Below are 19,940 nucleotides of genomic sequence, written 5' to 3'. Positions count from 1 at the left end.
AATTTTTTTAAAAACACACATTTTAAAAATAGACAAAAGATATGAATAAACATATCACCAAAGAAGATATACAAATAGCAAATAAACACATGAAAACATGCTCAACATCATTAATCATTAGGGAAATGCAAACTAAAACCACAGTGATCACTACACACTTCTTAGAATGACCAAAATTTCAAATACACCAAATGTTGGCAGGCATTTGAAGCAACTGGAACTCTATACACTACAATGGGAATGTGAAATAGTAGAGCCGTTATCGGAAAACAGCTTAGAAGTTTCTTAAAAAGTTAAACATATATCTCCCATATGACCCAGGCTTTCCACTTTTGGTATTTATCCAAGAAAAGCAAAAGCGTATGTAGGCCAGACACGGTGGCTCACACCTGTAATCCAAGCACTTTGGGAGGCCAAGGTGGGCAGATCGCTTGAGGTCAGGAATTTCAAACCAGTCAATCAACAGATCAACATGGCGAAACCCCGTCTGTACTAAAACTACAAAAAATTAGCCAGATGTGGCGGCAGGCGCCTGTAATCCCAGCTACTTGGGAGGCTGAGGCAGGAGAATAGCTTGAACCCAGGAGGTGGTAGTTGCAGTGAGCCAAGATTGTGCCACTACACTCCACCCTTGGCAACAAGAGCCAAACTCTGTCTCAAAAGAAAACAAAAACAAAAATTAGCTGGGTGTGGTGGTGGGTGCCTGTAATCCCAGCTACTTGGGAGGCTGAGGCGGGAGAATCACTTGAACCTGGGAGGTGGAGGTTGCAGTGAGCCAAGACCACGCCACTGCACTCCAGCCTGGGCAACAAAGCGAGACTCCGCCTCAAAAGGGGGAAAAAAAAAAAAAAGCAAGCACATGCCCACACAGATTTACATGGAAATGTAATAGCCCAAATCTGGAAACAACCCAAATGCCCACTAAGAGGTAAGTGAATAAACAAATTATAGTATACCTATGCAATGGAATACTATTCAGCAACAGAGAAGAATGAACTACTGATACACACAGCAACATGAATGAATCTCAAAATGATTATGCTGACTGAAATAAGTCAGGCAAAAAAAAACACTGTATGATTTCATTTATATAAAACTCTAGAAAATGCATAGTGACAGAAAACAAAATCAGTGGTTTCAGGAGTTGACAGGGGGTGATGAGGGTAATAGTACAGAGGGACAAGAAAGAAGGATTACAACATGGCACAAGGAAATTTTTGGAGGTGATAGATGTTCAATATCTTGATTCTGGTGATAGTTTCATGGATGTACACAGATATCAAAATTTGTCAAATTGTATACTTTATATATAATTTGTCTATTGTAGTTCAATAAAATGCTTGTAAACATTTTAATATTAAATGTAACTAAAGTTTCTTCTTGTAATCATGTTTTCCAATCCCAGAATGCCTACAAGACACTAGGAGCCTTTAAATTAATTGAAACACTAAAATATTTTATGTAAAGGTTTTTTTTAATAGAGAATAAACAATACAGAGTAGGTTTGAAATATTTCCCTTACTATACAGTTTTGTTATCTAAAAGATGTTTCACCTTTTAACTTTTCAATTTGTTAAAAATGTAAAAGACAGCAGGTTCAGGAACAGCAATAAAATGTTTGCATAACTGGTGCCTGGAACGTAATATGAGCATGATTTTTTAGTAAGTGCATCCAAACAATATACTTTATTTTAAAATGTAAATACTTTGTGAGGCATCAGTCTTTAAAATCAAGTATAAAAATAAACAGAAGTTAGAATCAGATGTTCAAGTAGCTGTATCATAAACCAAAATTTTGTTTAAATGAAGCACACTTTATGTCATTGGTCTCATCAAAATGAGAGCAAAGGTTATTGCACCATTAATAAATATTAGAATTAATTTTAAGAAGTTCATTTAATCTCTTATCCTTTATTTCTATTTTTGTGCTTTTTCTTTGAGACAGAGTCTCACTCTGTCACCCAGGCTGGAGTGCAGTGGCACAGTCGTAGCTCAGCATAGCCTCGACCTCCTGGACTCAAGCAATTCTCCCACCTCAGCCTCCCCAGTAGCTGGGATCGCAGGCACAAGTCACCACACCTGGCTAATTTGTTTTTATTTTTTGTAGAGATGGGGTTTCACCATGTTGCCCAGGCTGCCTCGGCCTCCCAAAGTGCTGGGATTACTAGCGTGAGACACCACACCTGGCCTGTGCATGCTTTATAATATGTGACCAATACAGTGGTAAATAATGTAGTTTACAAATACTTATTTTAGGAGTGATAAAAATTTGGGGTGATAAAGGTGAGTAATCAAAAAGCTGGGAAGTCCCTTACTTAAAGGCTGGTTAAGGTAAACTATTCCACAAATTGCCATCTATTTTCATGATTCTGCTTGTATAGAGATATGATGTATGTGTAATTAGGAAAGAATAAATCATTCTGATGATTGTAATGCAGTTGTTCTTATGCAACTAGTACAGCATAATGAATAAGAATTTTTGCTGTCATAAGACACATTCAAAAGTGGACTCTAGGCTAGGTGAGGTGGCTCATGCCTGTAATCCTGGCAATTTGTGAAGCCAAGGTGAGAGGATCTCTTGAGTCCAGGAGTTTGAGACCAGCCTGGGCAACATGGTGAAACCCCATCTCTATACACACACACACACACACACACACACACACACACACACTAGCCAGGTGTGGTGGTGTGCGCCTGTAATCCCAGCTACTTGGAAGGCTGAGGTGGGAGGATCACCTGAGCCTGGGAGGTCAAGGCTGCAGTGAGCCGAGATCGGGCCACTGCACTCCAGCCTGGGTGACAGAGTAAGACCCTTTCTCAATCTCTCTCTCAAAAAAAAAAAGTAGACTCTATTAACTAATTGTGACAAAGGCAATGACAGTATATAAAGCAGATCAAGCTAAAGTACTGTCAAAACTAATACCCATTATTTGTGTGGGTTTCCAGAACATGGGTGAAGCATAGCCCTAAAAGGCAGCAAAATCCAGTACCCATGGGCAGGGGACTAGTTATTTGATAATCTAAAAGTAAAAGAGTTGATTTGGCCGGGAACGGTGGCTCATGCCTGTAATCCCAGCACTTTGGGAGGCCAAGGCAGGTGGATCACCTGAGGTTGGGAGTTCGAGACCAGCCTGACCAACATGGAGAAACCCTGTCCCTACCAAAAATACAAAATTACCTGGGCATGGTGGTGCATGCCTGTAATCCCAGTTACTCGGGAGGTTGATGCAGGAGAATAGCTTGAACCCGAGAGGCAGAGGTTGTGGTGAGCCGAGATCATGCCACTGCACTCCAGCCTGGGCAACAAGAGCAAAACTCCCTCTCCAAAAAAAAAAAAAAAAAGTTGATTTTAGAGCACGGAAAAATGAGACCAAATCCAGAGTATATGGTGGTCTGCAAAACTTAAAAAAAAGAAAAAAGAAAAACACTCAAGTAGAAGAGAAAGCTTCCAGGGATGCAGGGCTTCCTAAAATTCCCTTGTCTGCATCCAGCCACCCATGCACAAAAATGCCAATAGATAACATCTTACTGGTAACATTTGCATGAGCATACAACATTGCTTACAGTCAATAAAATATTTGCTTTGGGATATTGTGTTGGTTATTTTATCAACTGCCCCTTTCAATTTTAGGGTGACGTCTCTCCTAGAAAACTATAAATATGCTTATTAAAATGTATCTGTCTTAGATACCTATTCCAGGCTACTCAGACAAATTCAAGGAAGATTCAAATTATAAAGCTGCTAAGTCTGGCTTCTTAGAAGTTTCAAAGTTCCCTTTGGATTCAGAACCCAGCTTGCATCTCCCCAAATCCTTTCTGGCTCTTGGGTTAAATAATGTAAATTACCTGGCCCCAAAGACTTTTCTGCAAGAGCTCCCTCTGCTGTCCTGGTAATTATCTTGGAATGTGTGCATGGTTTCAGGCCTTCCAAATCCTACTTCTTTCCCTGTCCTAGAGCTCTGTATTCTGCACTGTTACAGAATGCTAGCTAGTTAGGAGGGCCAACTATGTGCTAAGTGATATACTAGCTGGCTAAGAAGAAAAGAACAGAGCGTAGTCCATGCCCACAGAGTTCACAGTTTAGTAGCAGAGACACCTAAATAATCCTTAAAAAAAAAAAAAAAAAAACATGGTAACCAAAGAAATATATGCGTGATATATTATAAGTATACCAAGGGAGGGCACGTAATTCAGGTTGGGGAAAGGGAACTAGAAAGAGAATATCCAGCAGTAGCATATGAACTGATTGTAAATTAATGTGTTTCAGCTGGATAAGCAGGAGAAAGAGGGCTTTCCAGGCAAAGTGCGTAGCATTTACAAAAGCATGGAGGCATAAAGCAACGTGGTATAAGCAAGTAGTACAATGATGCTGGTTGGTTTCAATTGTAAGGGAGGCCGGGCGCGGTGGCTCACGCCTGTAATCCCAGCACTTTGGGAGGCCAAGGCGGGCGGATCACGAGGTCAAGAGATCGAGACCATCCTGGCTAACACGGTGAAACCCCGTCTCTACTAAAAATACAAAAAATTAGCCAGGCGTGGTGGTGCGCGCCTGTAGTCCCAGCTACTCGGAGGCTGGGACAGGAGAATGGTGTGAACCCGGGAGGCGGAGTTTGCAGTGAGCCGAGATTGCGCCACTGCACTCCAGCCTGGGCGACAAAGCGAGACTCCGTCTCAAAAAAAAAAAAAAAAAAAAAAAAATTCTAAGGGAGAATGCGGAAGAGGCAGGTGGGGAATCACATCACGTGTGGCTGGCGGGTGCTCCATATGCTATGCTCAAAAACATGGCTAATTAGCCTTTGACAACAGAAATCACTGAAGAGTTTTAGGTAAGGCAAGGACTTGTTAGGGCACACTGACAATTTTGCAGAATATGGATTTGAGGAGGCTGTGGCATAAATCCAGGGGAAAGATAACAAGAGCCAAGAGTAGATGGCAGTGGCACTAGAGATGGAAAGGAGCATATTAAAGACATAACACGGAGAGAAAATCTGCAGGCCCTTGAATGTTCTGTAACACAAGTACGGCCTCTTCTACTAGGACTTGGAGTTCTGATGTGCTAGATTTCTAATTAAGGACAGTATAGCATAGAATTGTGCTTAAAAGCACTGGATCTGAGCTGCCTGGGTTTAAATCGCAGCTTTGCTTTTTCCCTGAGTTAACTCTGGACAAGTTATTTAACTTCCGTGAGTCTGTTTCCCCATTTGTAAAAATGAGGATTAATAATAAGAGCTTCTGCCTATGGCTGTGAGGATTCAAGCATGCATCATGAGTAAAAGGAATAGCATAGTGCCTGGCCTAGAGTAAGCACCCAATATTGGTAGCTGTTTAGTTTTAATTATTATTAACCATATGCTTTGGAAAATATATGAGCATATGGCAGTTTTGACATCTTTCTATGAAATTTGAGAAATCTAATCAGTATTCTTGCCTAGATGGAAGGTCACCGTACCTCTCTGCATGGAGGGAGGCTGACAAGCATAAATATGAAGCAAATGTTAGTAATTAGATATGATCAGTTTAAGGGATATTTATTTATACACTGTTCCAGACAGGATTTAAAGTGACTTACAAAGATGCATAAAACATCAAAAAATAGCATAAATTTTAAAATAGGATTAAAAAGAAGAAAAATAGGAGTGGAGACAAACTGGTAGAGTCAGTATCAAGGCTCCAAAACCAAAGGGCAACTAAGGCTTCCTAGGAGTCAGCTGGGGTCTAGACCCCCACCTGTCCATCCATGCGGCACATCTATGCCTCACATAAAATCCCCTAGGGCCTGCTGAGTCCATTCTCAAACATTGTATGGAAGCAAAGCTGTATTTTTCCCTAACAATGAGAAATTTACAATCAGCTCTTAATTTTACAAAATTCTGATTTTGCACTAAGGTTGTGGATCCCTACAATCCTTTTCAAAATAGATTCTACAAAAGTAGAGTTTGCAGGTGCTGAGGCATTTTGTGCTTTTCACTCCTTTTTTTTTTTTTTTTTTCTTTTGGGAGATGGAGTCTCACTCTGTTGCCCAGGCTGGAGTTAGGTGGTGCCATCTCAGCTCACCTCAACCTCCGCCTCCTGGGTTCAAGGGATTCTCCTGCCTCAGCGCCGCCCCCAGCAGCTGGGATTACAGGCGTATGCCATCATACCTGGCTAATTTTTGTATTTTTAGTAGAGACGCGGTTTCACCATGTTGGCCAGGCTGGTCTCGAAAGCCTGACCTCGTGATCTCCTCACCTCGGCCTCCCAACATGCTGGGATTACAGGCGTCAGCCATCTCATCTGGCTGGTTTTCACTCCTTTTACGATATCCACCAACTGATGAAGATGATGACAAATGATAGTTAACACTTCTATAATGTATTATTTACAATGCATTTTTCTAAGCACTTTAGTCCTCACAATCACACTATGAGGTAGGTACTAAATTATTATGTCTACTTTACAAATGAGGAAAGTGAGGCACAGATTGAGCAAATACTTGCTCAAGGTCACACGCCCTGTGATAGTCTGGTTTTTGGACGCAGGCCATCTGGTTCCACAGTCCAAGCTCTTAACCGCTATACTATATTATACTGTCTCTTCATATTCTGGCAATATTGCTCTATATAGTGATTTTTGGAAAAGGGGACATCAACCTCAGGAACTTGAGGTGGGGTTTCTAAAAGTTTTCAGCTAATAACAAACATAATGTTTGACAGGCCCTCAGTCTGGCTTACTTTCCCAGACCCCTGACCTTGTCCTGCAATATGTGAAACAGGCCAGAGCAACTCTAGCTCAAAGCAACATTATACACAAGAAAATAACTCATTCTCCTTATTCAGGACATCCCTCCTAAAAGATGGCAGGTGCATAATGGTGGGGCAAGGGGTGGGGGTGGGCAGCAGGGTGGAAGAAGGCAGTGGTAGTAACTAAAATATCTCTTTGGTTAGCTCTTAGAATCATATGTGGGGACAATTTCCTCCAGATGGAATCCACATAGCTACCTTTCAATATCAACAAATTCTGTTCATAAATGGTTTGTAGAAATTCCCACTTAAAATAATATATAACACTCTAAAACAAGTCCCAGAGGGAAGTCATATGTCTTAATACTATATATTCACTTCTCCTGCAGAATGGTTGTTTTGGATATGTGGAAATGTGGTCTTTCATGATTTCACACATTTTTTCCCTTGCTCCTCAGCAACTCTAGAAGATGCCTTAAACCCACCACCAATCCTAGACGGCAGATTTCCATAAATGTGGTACATAGAAGTAAATCTAAAATATTATAAAAACAAGACATGTGTCTAAACACCCTACTTGGCAACAGGGAAAATACATATATTAAAGCAAATCCCATTTAGCTTTCTGGCTTTCAAAATCTACATTTGAAGCTTCCTCTAACATGAGCCAAACACAAGAGCCTCATAAGGTTGATGGGTGTAGGATGGCCAGTTTACCCTCTTCTCTGACAAAGGCCCCTTCCTTGACACCCCATTTTTTAGATTTTTTTAAAAATCTAAAATCCCCAACTAAAAGAATGGACTGTTTTAAAATCTAGGTCATTTATATGTATAAAACATTTTTAAGTCCAGTGAGAGCTGACACATTGTTATTTTTCAATAAGCCTCATCACCTCCCACGCAGAACACTATTATCTTTCCTTAGTCAACAAGCTTTGATAATGCAGCACCCCCACAGGGAAACCCTCTTCTCCTGCCAGGATCACAGATGGTGGGGATTTCTAAACTGAACTCTAGCTGGCATCTGATGATTTCTTGCAGACCATGTCACCTAAAATTACCCACACAGTCCCCTTAAATGTGAATCATCATGGTTCATGACTAATCCAACCCATGCTCACACATAACTGTGATTTCATGCATTAGGTTCCTTTTTAATTTTAGGGATGCTGTGATCTGGCTATGGCCACAGAAACCTTAAAACAATAAAATAACCTGTAGTTGAATTTAAATTGAACTGCATATGTGGCAGGTAATTTTAAAGTGTTACTTGAGGCCTATAAGATGCCAAATAAATGCTAATTTCTTTCTAATAAAATATTAATAAATATATACATGAACATATGTACATTAAAGGTAGATATAAATTGGAGAATAATATAAAATAAATGTAAAATATTAACTTATTACAAGCCCTCTTTCCCTCCTAAACTGCTTAACCATAATTACTTTACACATTACATCAATCCCTAGAGCAAGATTAGTACATGCATTATCAACATCTCGTCTACAGCTAGAAGCAATATCCTAATATTTTGAAGAAATAAAGTATAAAAAATTAAAACCAATAAAATGTTCAAATTAGATTTGTATATATTTATTTTCAATATTGACACAGTAAGTAAAAACACCTTAAAAAGTTCTAAGGGGACAAGAGGTATGAGTTTTCATAATTCAGTTAGTATAACTTGAGATAAAGCAAGATATTCAAAATGCCTAGATGGACCTTCTTAGCCCTATACATGTAAATATTTGATCCTGGTATTATCATTAGTTACAAATAGAGCTACACATACTGGAATCAGCACATCAATAAGGATGTTCTTTTAGTTTATAAAAATAATCTTCCCCACTAGATTGTAAGCTGTATGAGAGAAGGGACTTTGTTTTGTTCATCTCTGTGCCTTTGGTGCCTACAGCACTGTCTGGATCATACTATGCACAAAATAAATATTTGTTGAATGAATGAGCTGGCATCAAGAATACCATATATCATATTCAGCCACACCCAAGAGCTTATCATCTAGGACTCTTCCACCTTTGATATAATTGATTCAACACCCCCTCTCTGACCACAACCTGCTGTGCTTCTAGCCTATTCAGTCAATGGGCCCCTCAACTAGCCCCATTCCTATTCTCAGATTTCTTGGGTGGGGGCAGTCTTCCATAGACCCTTCTGCTTTCACCTTGTCAGCTCCTTCCCATCTTTACTTCCTTTCTAGACAATTTACATTTTATTGTTTCTTTCTCCTTTTTTTTTTTTTTCTGACACTTCTCTGTCGCCCTGGCTGGAGTGCAGTGGTGTGATCTTGGCTCACTGCAACCACTGCCTCCTGGGTTCAAGCGATTCTCCTGCCTCAGCCTCCCGAGTAGCTGGGATTACAGGTGTGTGCCACCATGCCCGGCTAATTTTTGTATTTTTAGTAGAGATGGGGTTTCACCATGTTGGCCAGGCTGGTCTCGAACTTCTGACCTCAGGTGATCCACCCGCCTCAGCCTCCCAAAGTGCTGGGATTACTGGTGTGAGCCACCACACCCAGCCAATTTTATTGTTTCAACTGCACTCTTGTCAATATCCTCAATAATGCATATTTCACTGGAAATATCTGATTTTAAAAAAACTATAGCTCTTCTAAGCCCAACTGTTATACTTTATGCATGCACGAGGACTCCTGAGATCTACTGGAGAAAAAAAAAAAAAATCACACTCTGGTAGATTATTATCCATATGAATTATTAGTCACCAAGCTCACCTTAACCCTGCCTGGCACTGCAACTATGCTTCCCTAGACTGCTCTCCTGTTCTCCACAATAACTATTTAAAACCTTCTTCAAACACCACAAATATCTAACTGAAACCTTGTCCCATCTTAACCCCTGCTCTAAGAGGTTGGCCTTAACTATTATATCATAGAGAAATAGAAATACCATCAGACAAGTTCCTGCTGCCAAATCTATGAACCTACTTTCATCTATGCCTATTGAGCATAATCCTCTCCCTCAGTCTGGATCCCCTCCCATCTGGCATAAGGACTCTGCCCTCTAAGGATTTTGCTCTATTAATTATTCCCTCCTTCCCACCAGCCTTTAAAGAAACTCAAGTCCCTCCTAAATAAATAACAAGTCCTTGATCTCAACTCCTTGCTTGCTACTACCCTTTCTCTGCTCTTCAAAGCCAGACAGATTTCTCTAAGGAATTGTACATAATCACTGCCTCCACTTCCTCATCTCCCCAGTCATTTCTCAACCCACCATAGTTTAGCTTTCTGCCTCACAGTTCTCTGAAATTGCTCTAAGGTCACCAAGAACTTCCTAAATCCAACAGATAGTTCTTGGTCTTCCTAGATTTTCTGGATCTTTAGTACCACTGACCATTTTTAACACAGCCATTTCATTTTGAGAAACTTATTCTACTGATATTCAAGTAAATTCACAATATATATTGTGAGGATGCTCAATATTTGAAACAGCAAAAAAAAAAAAAAAATTAAAGAACATAAACATCCACCAATAGGAAACTGACTAGTTATGGTACACATATTAGGGAATATTGTGCCTTTGTTAAAAAGAAGGAGGTACTGTAGTTCTATTTATACTGACACTGAAAGCATATTAAGTTAAAAAATTGCAAATCATATATATTATGATTCCATTTTTATTTGTTTACATTTTAGACAGATTGGATCATGGATGAATGGAAAAATGTCTAGAAAGAAATACAATCTTAACATTGTTAGCTCTGTAGAGTGGGATAAGCAGGAACAGAAGATTTATATGTTACCTTTTATTGGGTCAAGTAATGAAAATGTAGTCCCATCCCTAAGCACAGCAACACTTCAAGGTAAGAAAAAAATTTCACAGGAGATCAAAAGGGAATGGCCGTAGAGACTAGGGGAAAATATTTTAAGGTCGCCGGGGCTAAGAGAGAAAGGAGAGAAGTGTATCTAATGGTTTCAAACATGGAATGCGAGATCTATTAAAAACAAGAAGAGGTAAGTATCCAATAGACAGAGAGCGTGAATAGATAATCTTAAAGGGGAAAAATCAGATGTCCAATAGATATCAAAAAGAAAAAGTTTCACTCTCACTGGCCATAAAGACTTTTGTATGTTTGCTTATTGATTCAGCAAAATTTTAGAAAGACATTTTCAGTTTTTAAAAAGGATTTAAGAGATATTCTCATATTTTGCTGGCAAATGTAAATTAGGAAGACCTGTTAAAAAGCAATGTGACAATTTGATTTCTAAAAAAACTGAACTTCACAGAACTTATCACAATTGTAATTAAAAAACTATGTCATACAATATTTAATACACACTTCCCCTGCCGAAATAAGTTCCAGGAGAAAAACGGCCATTGTCTACCTTCTTCTCAGCCATACCTCAAGCATCTAGCTGGGTTGATGGATGGATAGATGGATAAATTTACATTGCAGGATCCTGGCTGTAGGCTCTCAGTTGGTACAATGTAATCCTCAGTAAATCAACACAGAGCATGGCACATCGTAGGCCCTCAGTAAATCAAATCGTGCTTTCTGATGAGTTTAAAGACACTGGTACTAATGGTATTCTGATGCCTGAATTGATAGAGCTACAAACAAGAAGCATTGTAGACGCCATGGAAATTTTCTACTTCTTAAAAATTACTCAAGTTCAAGTTAGGTTTAGATACTCACAGATATGAATATGAAAGCCACAGTGGTCTATGATTTCAACTATTCTTCTGCCAGGGCCATCCAATCTCCAGCCCTCTCCCTATTTCTGTCACAGCCACCTGGAAAAAATCCCTCATACTAGATTGTCCACACTGTGTTCCTGGTCTGATGAGTGTTGCCAGAGAGAATGGATACAGGGTTCTGCGACTTGGGGCGGAGACAAATTCAAGTTACCCAAGCCATTTTAAAATGTTTCCAGTTTTATGGAGGTATGCTTGACAAAAATTGTACATATTTATGGTATACAGCATGATATTTTGAAATACATATACATAACCTGGATGATATGCCGCTAAAGAACTCCTCTTTTCATCCCTCTCAAATGCTATTCCAACCCTTCACCGTTCTTCCCCTCTTTACTCTCTGGTCAACTTTTCACTCTCTTTTGGGGGTGGAGGAGCTCTCTCAAAATCCTGCCCCTCTACAGCTCCTTCCTTCTCCATAGTTTTTACCAAGAGGATTAGTGAATCCTCTTGTCTCAATGGTATAGCCACACTCTTTCTCTAAGGCTAGTCTTTTCCCCGCTTTCACTCTGGCACTCCCACCCTCTGACTTTCTCAGGGACCTTGCATCATCAAGCTGTATGCCATCTGCACATAAATGGGCTCATCTATCTCTTATACTTAAATATCTCTTATATTTAAAGTAAAACAAAATTAAATAAAACAGCCTTTTTATCCCCTGTGCCTTACTGTCTATAAGGAACACTCTCTCTTTCCCATCATAGCCAAGCTTCTTCAATGTATATACTACATTTTTTAAATAATATAAATGTATGGGGTACACATGCAATTTTGTTACATATGCAGTGGTTAAGTCAGAGATTTCAGGGTATCTATAACCTGAATAACATACATTGTACCCATTAAGACATTTCTCATCATCTACCCTTCTCCCACCACTCACCCTTCTGAGTCTCCACTGTCTATCATCCCACTCGCCATGTCCATGTGTATCTACCATTTTTTTTCTCAGTCCTTCTCAGTCCTCACTGCCCAACCCTCTACAATCTGCCTTCTCTCCTGCTGTACTGATGTTGTCATTGGCCTCCTAATTGCCAAATCTAATGAACATGTTTTTAAATGTTTTATAGTGGGTTTTATCTGATTACAAGAGGGGTACGCATCATGAACAAAGTTATGACATATGACAGACTAGAGAGAAAAAAACTTGCACTATATAACAGGCAATGGGTAAATATAACTAATAAATATAGTGTTCTTACAAACAAATCAAATATATAACCGAAAAGATAAATGTGCAAAGGATATAAAGGAGCAAGTCTCGGAAAAATACAAATAGCTAACACAAATGAAAAGATGCTCAGCCGCACTAGTGATCAGAGAAATGCCAAGTTAAATCAGTTAGATACTATTTTCACCTATCAGATTGGAAATTATTAAAAGTGTCATCCATCCTCAGCAAGGGCAGGAGGAAACCACTCGCAATAGTGAAAGGGTAAACCCTCTTGGATGTCACTCGGGTGATGCCTACTTAAATTGTTTAATGTATATATCCCTTGACCTAACAATTCTATTAGAAAGCTACCCCACAACAATACTTGTGTATATATATCCTTGAGCATTATGCAAGGATGTTTGTGGCAGACTTGTGGTGGCTTGGGCTAAGGTAATAGGCAGAGGAGATGGAGACGTGTGGCAGAATACATGACACAGTCTGAAGATCAGGTCAGCAGGACTCCCTCATGAATTAAATTGGGTGGAGGGCAGTGAGAGAAAAAGAAGAATCAAGGGTGATCTTAGGTTTTTGGTTTGAGCAACTGAATGGATGATGGTGACATTTTACTGAGACAGGGAGTGCTGAGGGAAGAGGGTGGGAATACAAGGGCAATCAGGAGTGCCGTTCTGGCCACGTTACATTTGAGAGGTCCATCTGATAGACAAGGAGAGATGTCGAGTAGGTCATTGGATATATGAGGCTGCAGCTTAGAAGAAAGGCCTGGGTCACAAACATAAATTTGGGAGTGACGAGTAGCTAGACAGATGTTCTTCAAAGCCATGCGGCTGGAAGAGAGCCTCTGTGAAGATTTTAAATGTGAGAAGAAAAGTCAGGGACTGAAACCTGGGTCACTGCAATGTTCAAAGGCAGGGGAGACAAATTTAGTAGGAAAAAAAGCTGGTCAGTTTTTTGTACAAATTTGAGTTTCAAATAAGTTAACATATATAAATGATGAGAGTCATACATTTACCACCTTATGAAGGGCCCAACTCTTTCCAAGTCTGTCTTCTAAGACAGTCTGGCCTCTTCCTTTCTGAACATTTCAAAACACTTTTAAAGAGAATAGCACTTTTTTCTTTTATGTTACACAGTGGTTTCTTCATACTACACAATCGTCCTGGTAGAAAACTAGTTAAATACAACACAAACAGCACTCAGCTACGGCTTTGCCATAAAGTTCCATAATCCAATAACCACCTCATACCTAAAAGGCTATGGGTAACTTGAAACCAGAAGCCTAATTTGTGCCATCCGTTATTCTTTTGAGCTGTTCACTTCCCCTTGCACAGTAACTTTCTCCAGCCTCTTACTGATGATCTTGCAAAAAGACTGAAAGGCCTCAAGACATCTGACAATCCACACCCCTTCCTCCCAGTGTGGCCCCGTTCCTACCAACAAGAAGCACAACATTTTTACATTTCCACTTTTAAACTTTAGAGATTTCCATCCAGAGACTCATACTTTTAAAAAATAAGAGAGAGAGGCCAGGCGTGGTGGCTCACGCCTGTAATCCCGCACTTTGGGAGGCCGAGGCGGGCAGATCAAGAGGTCAGGAGATCAAGACCATCCTGGCTAACATGGTGAAACCCCGTCTCTACTAAAAATACAAAAAAATTAGCCGGGGTGGTGGCGGGCACTGTAGTCCCAGCTACTCAGGAGGCTGAGGCAGGAGAATGGCATGAACCCGGGAAGCAGAGCTTGCAGTGAGCCGAGATCACGCCACTGTACTCCAGCTGGGCGACAGAGTGAGCTCCATCTCAAAAAAAAAAAAACAAAAGTAAGAGAGAGGAAGTACTTCCAACTAGGTCAAAGTTGGCATCAGTAATGCAGTCTCAAAGCAAAAATTAGCAGAAGTAAAGCTGAATTTTGGGCCTGGGGCAAACTTACACCTGTAGGGTGACAAACTGGGTAGGCTTAGTTTCAGGTCCAGGAGTGCCTAACTCCAAGACTGCCAAATTCCTAGAATGGCAATGCCCTTCATTCATTAACAAATATTAGTATGCACCTATGATGTACCAAGGACTGTTCTGGGTCCAAGAGTCTACCGGTGAATACAACAGACAGCAATCCCTGCCCACAGGGTGTTTATGTTATGGTGGGTGAGGGAGTGGCAGGGCAGACAATAAGCAAGAAAAATGTAATAAGGTAGGGAAAGGGCATATGGAATGTTCAGAGAAGGGATTACACGTTTAATAGGGTGATCAGGGCAAAATCCTAGCCGTGGTATTTCAAGTGCCTCAGGAAGGTGTCTTCTGTACCCTTAACCCCACCATCACTACACCTCAGCACCTTGAAGGAATGGCATGGTACATCTGGTTACTGGTACAAATATTTACCAATATCTTATATTTAAGACAAAGGGAGCTCCAAGATTCAGACCTTGCCCTTAGAGAACTTACAGCCTTCCAGGTGTAAAAACAACTAAGCAGTGTTAAGGGCTGTACTGAGGTGTAAACAAAGTGCTTTAGGACACAGGATAACTGGCAATTCTGCTTGGGGGAAGAAGTATGTGTTCAGTAAGGCCGTTCCAAAGGAGGTGACTTTAGAACTCAATCTTGAGGGATAGATAGGAATTAATGTCAGGGGAATGGGCATGGGGGAGGAAAGTTAGCTTTTTAGGAAGAAAAAAAAGGAACAGTTTGAGCAAGGCCCCAGAGATGGGAATAGGGAGGACATTTTCTTCCTATCCCTGCCTGTGGCACTCCATCCATCCCATGACAAAACTAGCACACGATCACCCTCAGGCTCTCTGGTATGGCTGTCAGGAAATCCCTATCACTATTTCTACCCTAGCCAGCAGGAGAGGAAGAGAAGTTGAGTCAGGTGCACATCCCTAGAATCCAGGGTTACCCTCCCCTAACTTCAGGACAATTACCACAGAACTGAGAACCCGGGAGATTTCATTCATCTAGGTACACTCAGGGATGTGTACTTATAGTGGTAACGTGGCAACTGACCCATGTCGGAAATGAAGTGGGTAAGACATCAGTAAGGTAAGTAGTCCATAGTCTCGGCAGTGCATCTAAGGGGGAATCAAGGAGCAAAACATATACTTGGAAGGAAATTTTTTAATCACTTAGTCCTCATCATGAGCTATTCAGTGTTCCCAACATTCAAGACAATAGAGGTGTTGTGACAGGATAGGAACACAAGCTCTGCCTCTGAGATTGTGAGGGCAAGGCACTTACCCTCTAAGTCTCTTTTTCATCATAATATGGTTATAACTGTAGCACCTATTGTATAGAGTTACTGTGAGGATTGCATTTTTATGTAAAGAACTTATCACAGTGTCTGGCTCAATGGAGCCTAACAACCAGAGCCTAACAAGCTCAGAGAGCCGGAATGCGACATATACTCACAGATCAGTTACCCCAGAACAGGCCTCCGAGCTCCATTTCACTGCTCTGACCAAGAGTGAGACACCTGAAATCGTGTTAGCAGAAATGTTCATCCCCTGCCCAAAAAGAGCCTCACAAGCCAAGTTGGTGGTGCTTTTCTACTAGGGTGCTAAAAACCAAACAACCAAAAACGCAGAAAACTTCATCAAGGCCACATCTCTGCACTGAACATTGTTCCCACAGCGACAAAAGTCTTAAGTCATTAATACCGCAATATTAATAGATTTATGAGAGGTAGGGGTGGGGAGCTTAAAGAGCAGAAAAGAAGCCAGTTAAATATAGGAGGTCCAGGATGTACAGAAGACTCATTTTTTGCCACAAATATACAAGGTCTAGGGTCAACCCTGCCAAGAGCAGTAATCTGGAATTTACGTCCTCTAGTCCTGAAGAAGAAGGGTACTGGGGAAGAAAAGCTTGGTTAATTAGAAACTCACCACTTTTCAAGCCACCAGAATTCTAACCAAATGATTTCACCACCCCAAATCCCATCTCAATGTTAAGGGTTGGAGGAACACCTTTTCTGCCCCATTACAAACCATCACAGGAGACAGAAGCATTCTGTGCCCCTTCTGAGATCTCGGGGACCCTTCTCCAACCAGATCTCTCACAGCCGGCTTGAAGAGCGGCAAGATAAACAGCTCCACAGCACATAGCCAGGTCCCCAGCCCCAAATGCAGAGGGAGCCCACTGAGGCAGGACTCCAGCCAACCAGCCTCCAGCCTTTACCTGTGGCTGACTGGCCAACGCCAGAGAAGCCGACGCCGCGATGTCGGAGGTCCGAAGAGAGTGCGGGTTAGCGACCCCGCTCGACGGCCAAGCTCTGCGAGAGAAACCCACGAAAAGGTGACTGGACGCCTTGGAGGGCGCAGTTCCCGCTAGGAGCTCGGCCCCGCCCCCGCCCCCAGGGCCAGCTCTCGGGAGGGGCACCAGCTCGGGCTGGCGGGAAAAGCCCGGGCACTCCGCGCGAGGGGAGCCGGAGAGGAGAGGGGAGGCGGCTCCCAGAGGGGCACAGCCCGCATTAGTGCCAGAAGAAGCCCTGGAGAAAGAAAAGTGGCCGGGAGGGACCGCCCAAGCAGACGGGAGTCCAAGCCTGGGGGGTGCGGTCGGGAGAGGCGGACAGGGAGAGGGAAGACGAGGTCAGCTAGGGAGAAGGAAAAACTAGGGGAGCAGAGAGCGGGTAGGGAAGACGCACGACCCCGAGATGGGGGTGGGGGCGCTTCAGCAGCGAAAAGGAGCTGGAGGTCCAGAAGGAGCCCCCGACCGAGGGCGACGGGGCGGCCGCTGGCTGCTGACCTACCTGTCACCTGCAACAGGTGCCTCCAGAGAGCGAGAAGTCCCAGTGCCGGTTTCGAGGGAGGGTCTCCAGCTCCGGAAAGATCGCCACCCAGCTCCGGCGGCCGGCCCTTCTCACCCTCCCGGGAGGCGGAAAAAGCTGCAACTTTCCCTGGAGCTGGGAGGAGCTGGACTCTTAAAGGCGCCGCACAGCGCCCCGGGCTCCTTAGTAGGGGGCCGCTCAGCCCGAAAGGGAGCTCTGGGACCCAAAGCCTTGAGACACAAGGGGAATGAATGTCCTTCCAGATTAGGAGTGGGAGCCTGGGGACCGAGGATAGGGGTCTAACACTAGACGTGCCTCCCCACCCCCTTACTTCCATCTGTTGGTCGCTCCCTTAGATGGTGAAATCACCTGCCCCTTTCGTTCAGCTGAGTCAAAAGTTGTCAAATTTTCTCACACTTCTAAGGAGATAAAAGAGTATGAACTATCTAATTTGAGTAAATAAAATATGATACCATTCTGATCTTTTGACTTGTGGCCTTTTATGGCAAATAAATGTCTGTCTAAAATAGAAACGTTTTGGGCAAAGGAGTAGACTAAATTCACACATACACGCTCAAGGACACAACTGGTTAAAATATTCAACTCACTAGTAATCAAAGAAAAGCAAATTAGAACAATAATGAGATTATTTGGCAAAGAGTTTTGTTTTTTATTTTTTAAATAACACTTAATGATGACAAAGTAACCACCAAACAAGCGCTCATAATTGCTGATAGGAGCATATGTTGGTTAAAAACCCTTTTAGAAAGCATGTGAGCAGTATTATCAATAGACTTTAAAATGTTTATACCTACCAGTAATGCAGATTCCCTCCTCTCTTTCCCATCCCTCCCCCTCATTTCACATCAGCAATTAAACATGCTCAAGTATCTACCATCTTAAAAAAATATCCTCCCTACACAGGAGGTCCCTCTTCAGGTCCTCTTTATGGGCAAATGTATTGAAAACATACTTTACAGGTGAAATTGCAATTTTTACTCCCTTACGTCTCTTTCATTTCTCAGCGCTCAGCAGTCTGGCTTCCTTCCCCCACTGAAACTTCTCAATGAGATAAAAAGCCAATGACCCTCAGTGTCGATAAATCCACAAATAAGTAAGGTATTTTTGGTCCTTATTTTGCTGACTTCTCCCCTACATTTAACACTGTTAACCATTTCCCTCCTTGAAACGTTCTATGGCATCTATGACATTATACTCTTTTGCTTTTCCTCCTACTACTTTGCCCTCTCCTCAGCGACCTTTGTAGCCACTCTTCTGCTATCTGACCTCTGAAAGTCAGACATTCTCAGGGCTAGGATACATATACTCCCTCCCCAAATAATCTTTTTCACTCGCTTGGCTTTAATTATCATATATATGGTCACAACTTTAATTCTATAACTCTACCCAGACTGCTTTATTGAGTTCTGTTTTCTTGACATCTCCACTTGAATGTCCTGCAGACACCTCAAATTCAACACATCCAAAGTTAAACCTACCATCTTTTCTCTTAAATTTGTTCCTCCTCCAGTATTCCTATATCAGTAAATGGCAACATGCGATCAAGGCAATGGATCACCAGTCTAGATGTCATTAAGAAAATTATGATTCATCGGAGAAGGGCAAAATATCAGCATTAACGGGAGTTGGAAGAAGTTAATTCCAACCCGCATGGATGACTTGAAGAATTCAAGACTTCAGTGAGGAAGTCACTACACATGTAGTAGAAATAGCAAGAGACTAGAATTAGAAGTGGAACAGAGGCCGGGCGCAGTGTCTCACGCCTATAATCCCAGCACTTTGGGCGGCCGAGGGGGCGGATCATGAGGTCAGGAGATCGAACCATCTGGCTAACATGGTGAAATCCAGTCTCTACTAAAACTCCAAAAAATTAGCCGGGCATGGTGGGTGGGCACCTGTAGTCCCAGCTACTCAGGAGGTGAGGCAGGAGAATGGCATGAATCCAGGAGGCTGAGCTTGCAGTAAGCCGAGATCGCGTCACTGCACTCCAGCCTGTGTGACAGGTGGAGACTCTGTCTCAAAAAAAAAAAAAAAAAAAGGATTTAGAATGTGACATAAATTAGTTGATTGATAAAGCAGTGGCAGGGTTTCAGAGGATTGACTCTAATTTGGAAGAGTTCTACTATGGTAAAATGGAATCAACAGCATCGCATGTACAGAGAACTTTTTGTGAAAGGAAGAGTCAATCAATACAGCAATCTTCATGCTGTCTTATTTTAAGAAATTGCTACAGCCATCCCAACCTTCAGGAGTCATCACTGTTCGTCAGCAGCCATCAACATCAAGGTGAGACCTCCAACCAGCAAAAAGATTACAACTCACTGAAGACTCACGGGACCATTTGCACTTTTTAACAATAAGTTTTTATTTTTTGAGACAAGGTCTCGCTCTGTCACCACCCTGGAGGGCAGTGGCACAATTGTAGCTCACTGTAGACTCTCTCCTGGGCTCAAGTAATACTGCCACCACAGCCTCCGAGTTGCTGGGACATAGGCACACACCACCATGTGCAAGCTATATATATATTTTTAGTA

At 41.9% G+C, this 19,940-nt stretch overlaps 1 protein-coding gene across 1 annotated transcript in view; it reads right to left on the bottom strand.

Moving 5' to 3' along the window:
* The window catches only part of SYTL4 (synaptotagmin like 4), a 58,666-nt gene extending 41,264 nt beyond the window's left edge, over nt 1-17,402 (bottom strand). Inside the window, 2 exon segments of the mRNA XM_033201164.1 lie at nt 16,797-16,890; nt 17,368-17,402. The gene's annotated coding sequence lies outside the window, so the exon portion shown is untranslated.
* Between the last annotated feature and the right edge of the window lie 2,538 nt (nt 17,403-19,940).

The sequence above is a fragment of the Trachypithecus francoisi genome, unplaced genomic scaffold, assembly GCF_009764315.1.
Source record: "Trachypithecus francoisi isolate TF-2019V2 unplaced genomic scaffold, Tfra_2.0 Lachesis_group6, whole genome shotgun sequence".
NCBI classification, from domain to species: Eukaryota; Metazoa; Chordata; class Mammalia; order Primates; family Cercopithecidae; genus Trachypithecus; species Trachypithecus francoisi.
The sequence above is the reverse complement of the archived record's forward strand: the minus strand, read 5'-3'. Positions and strand labels throughout refer to the sequence as shown.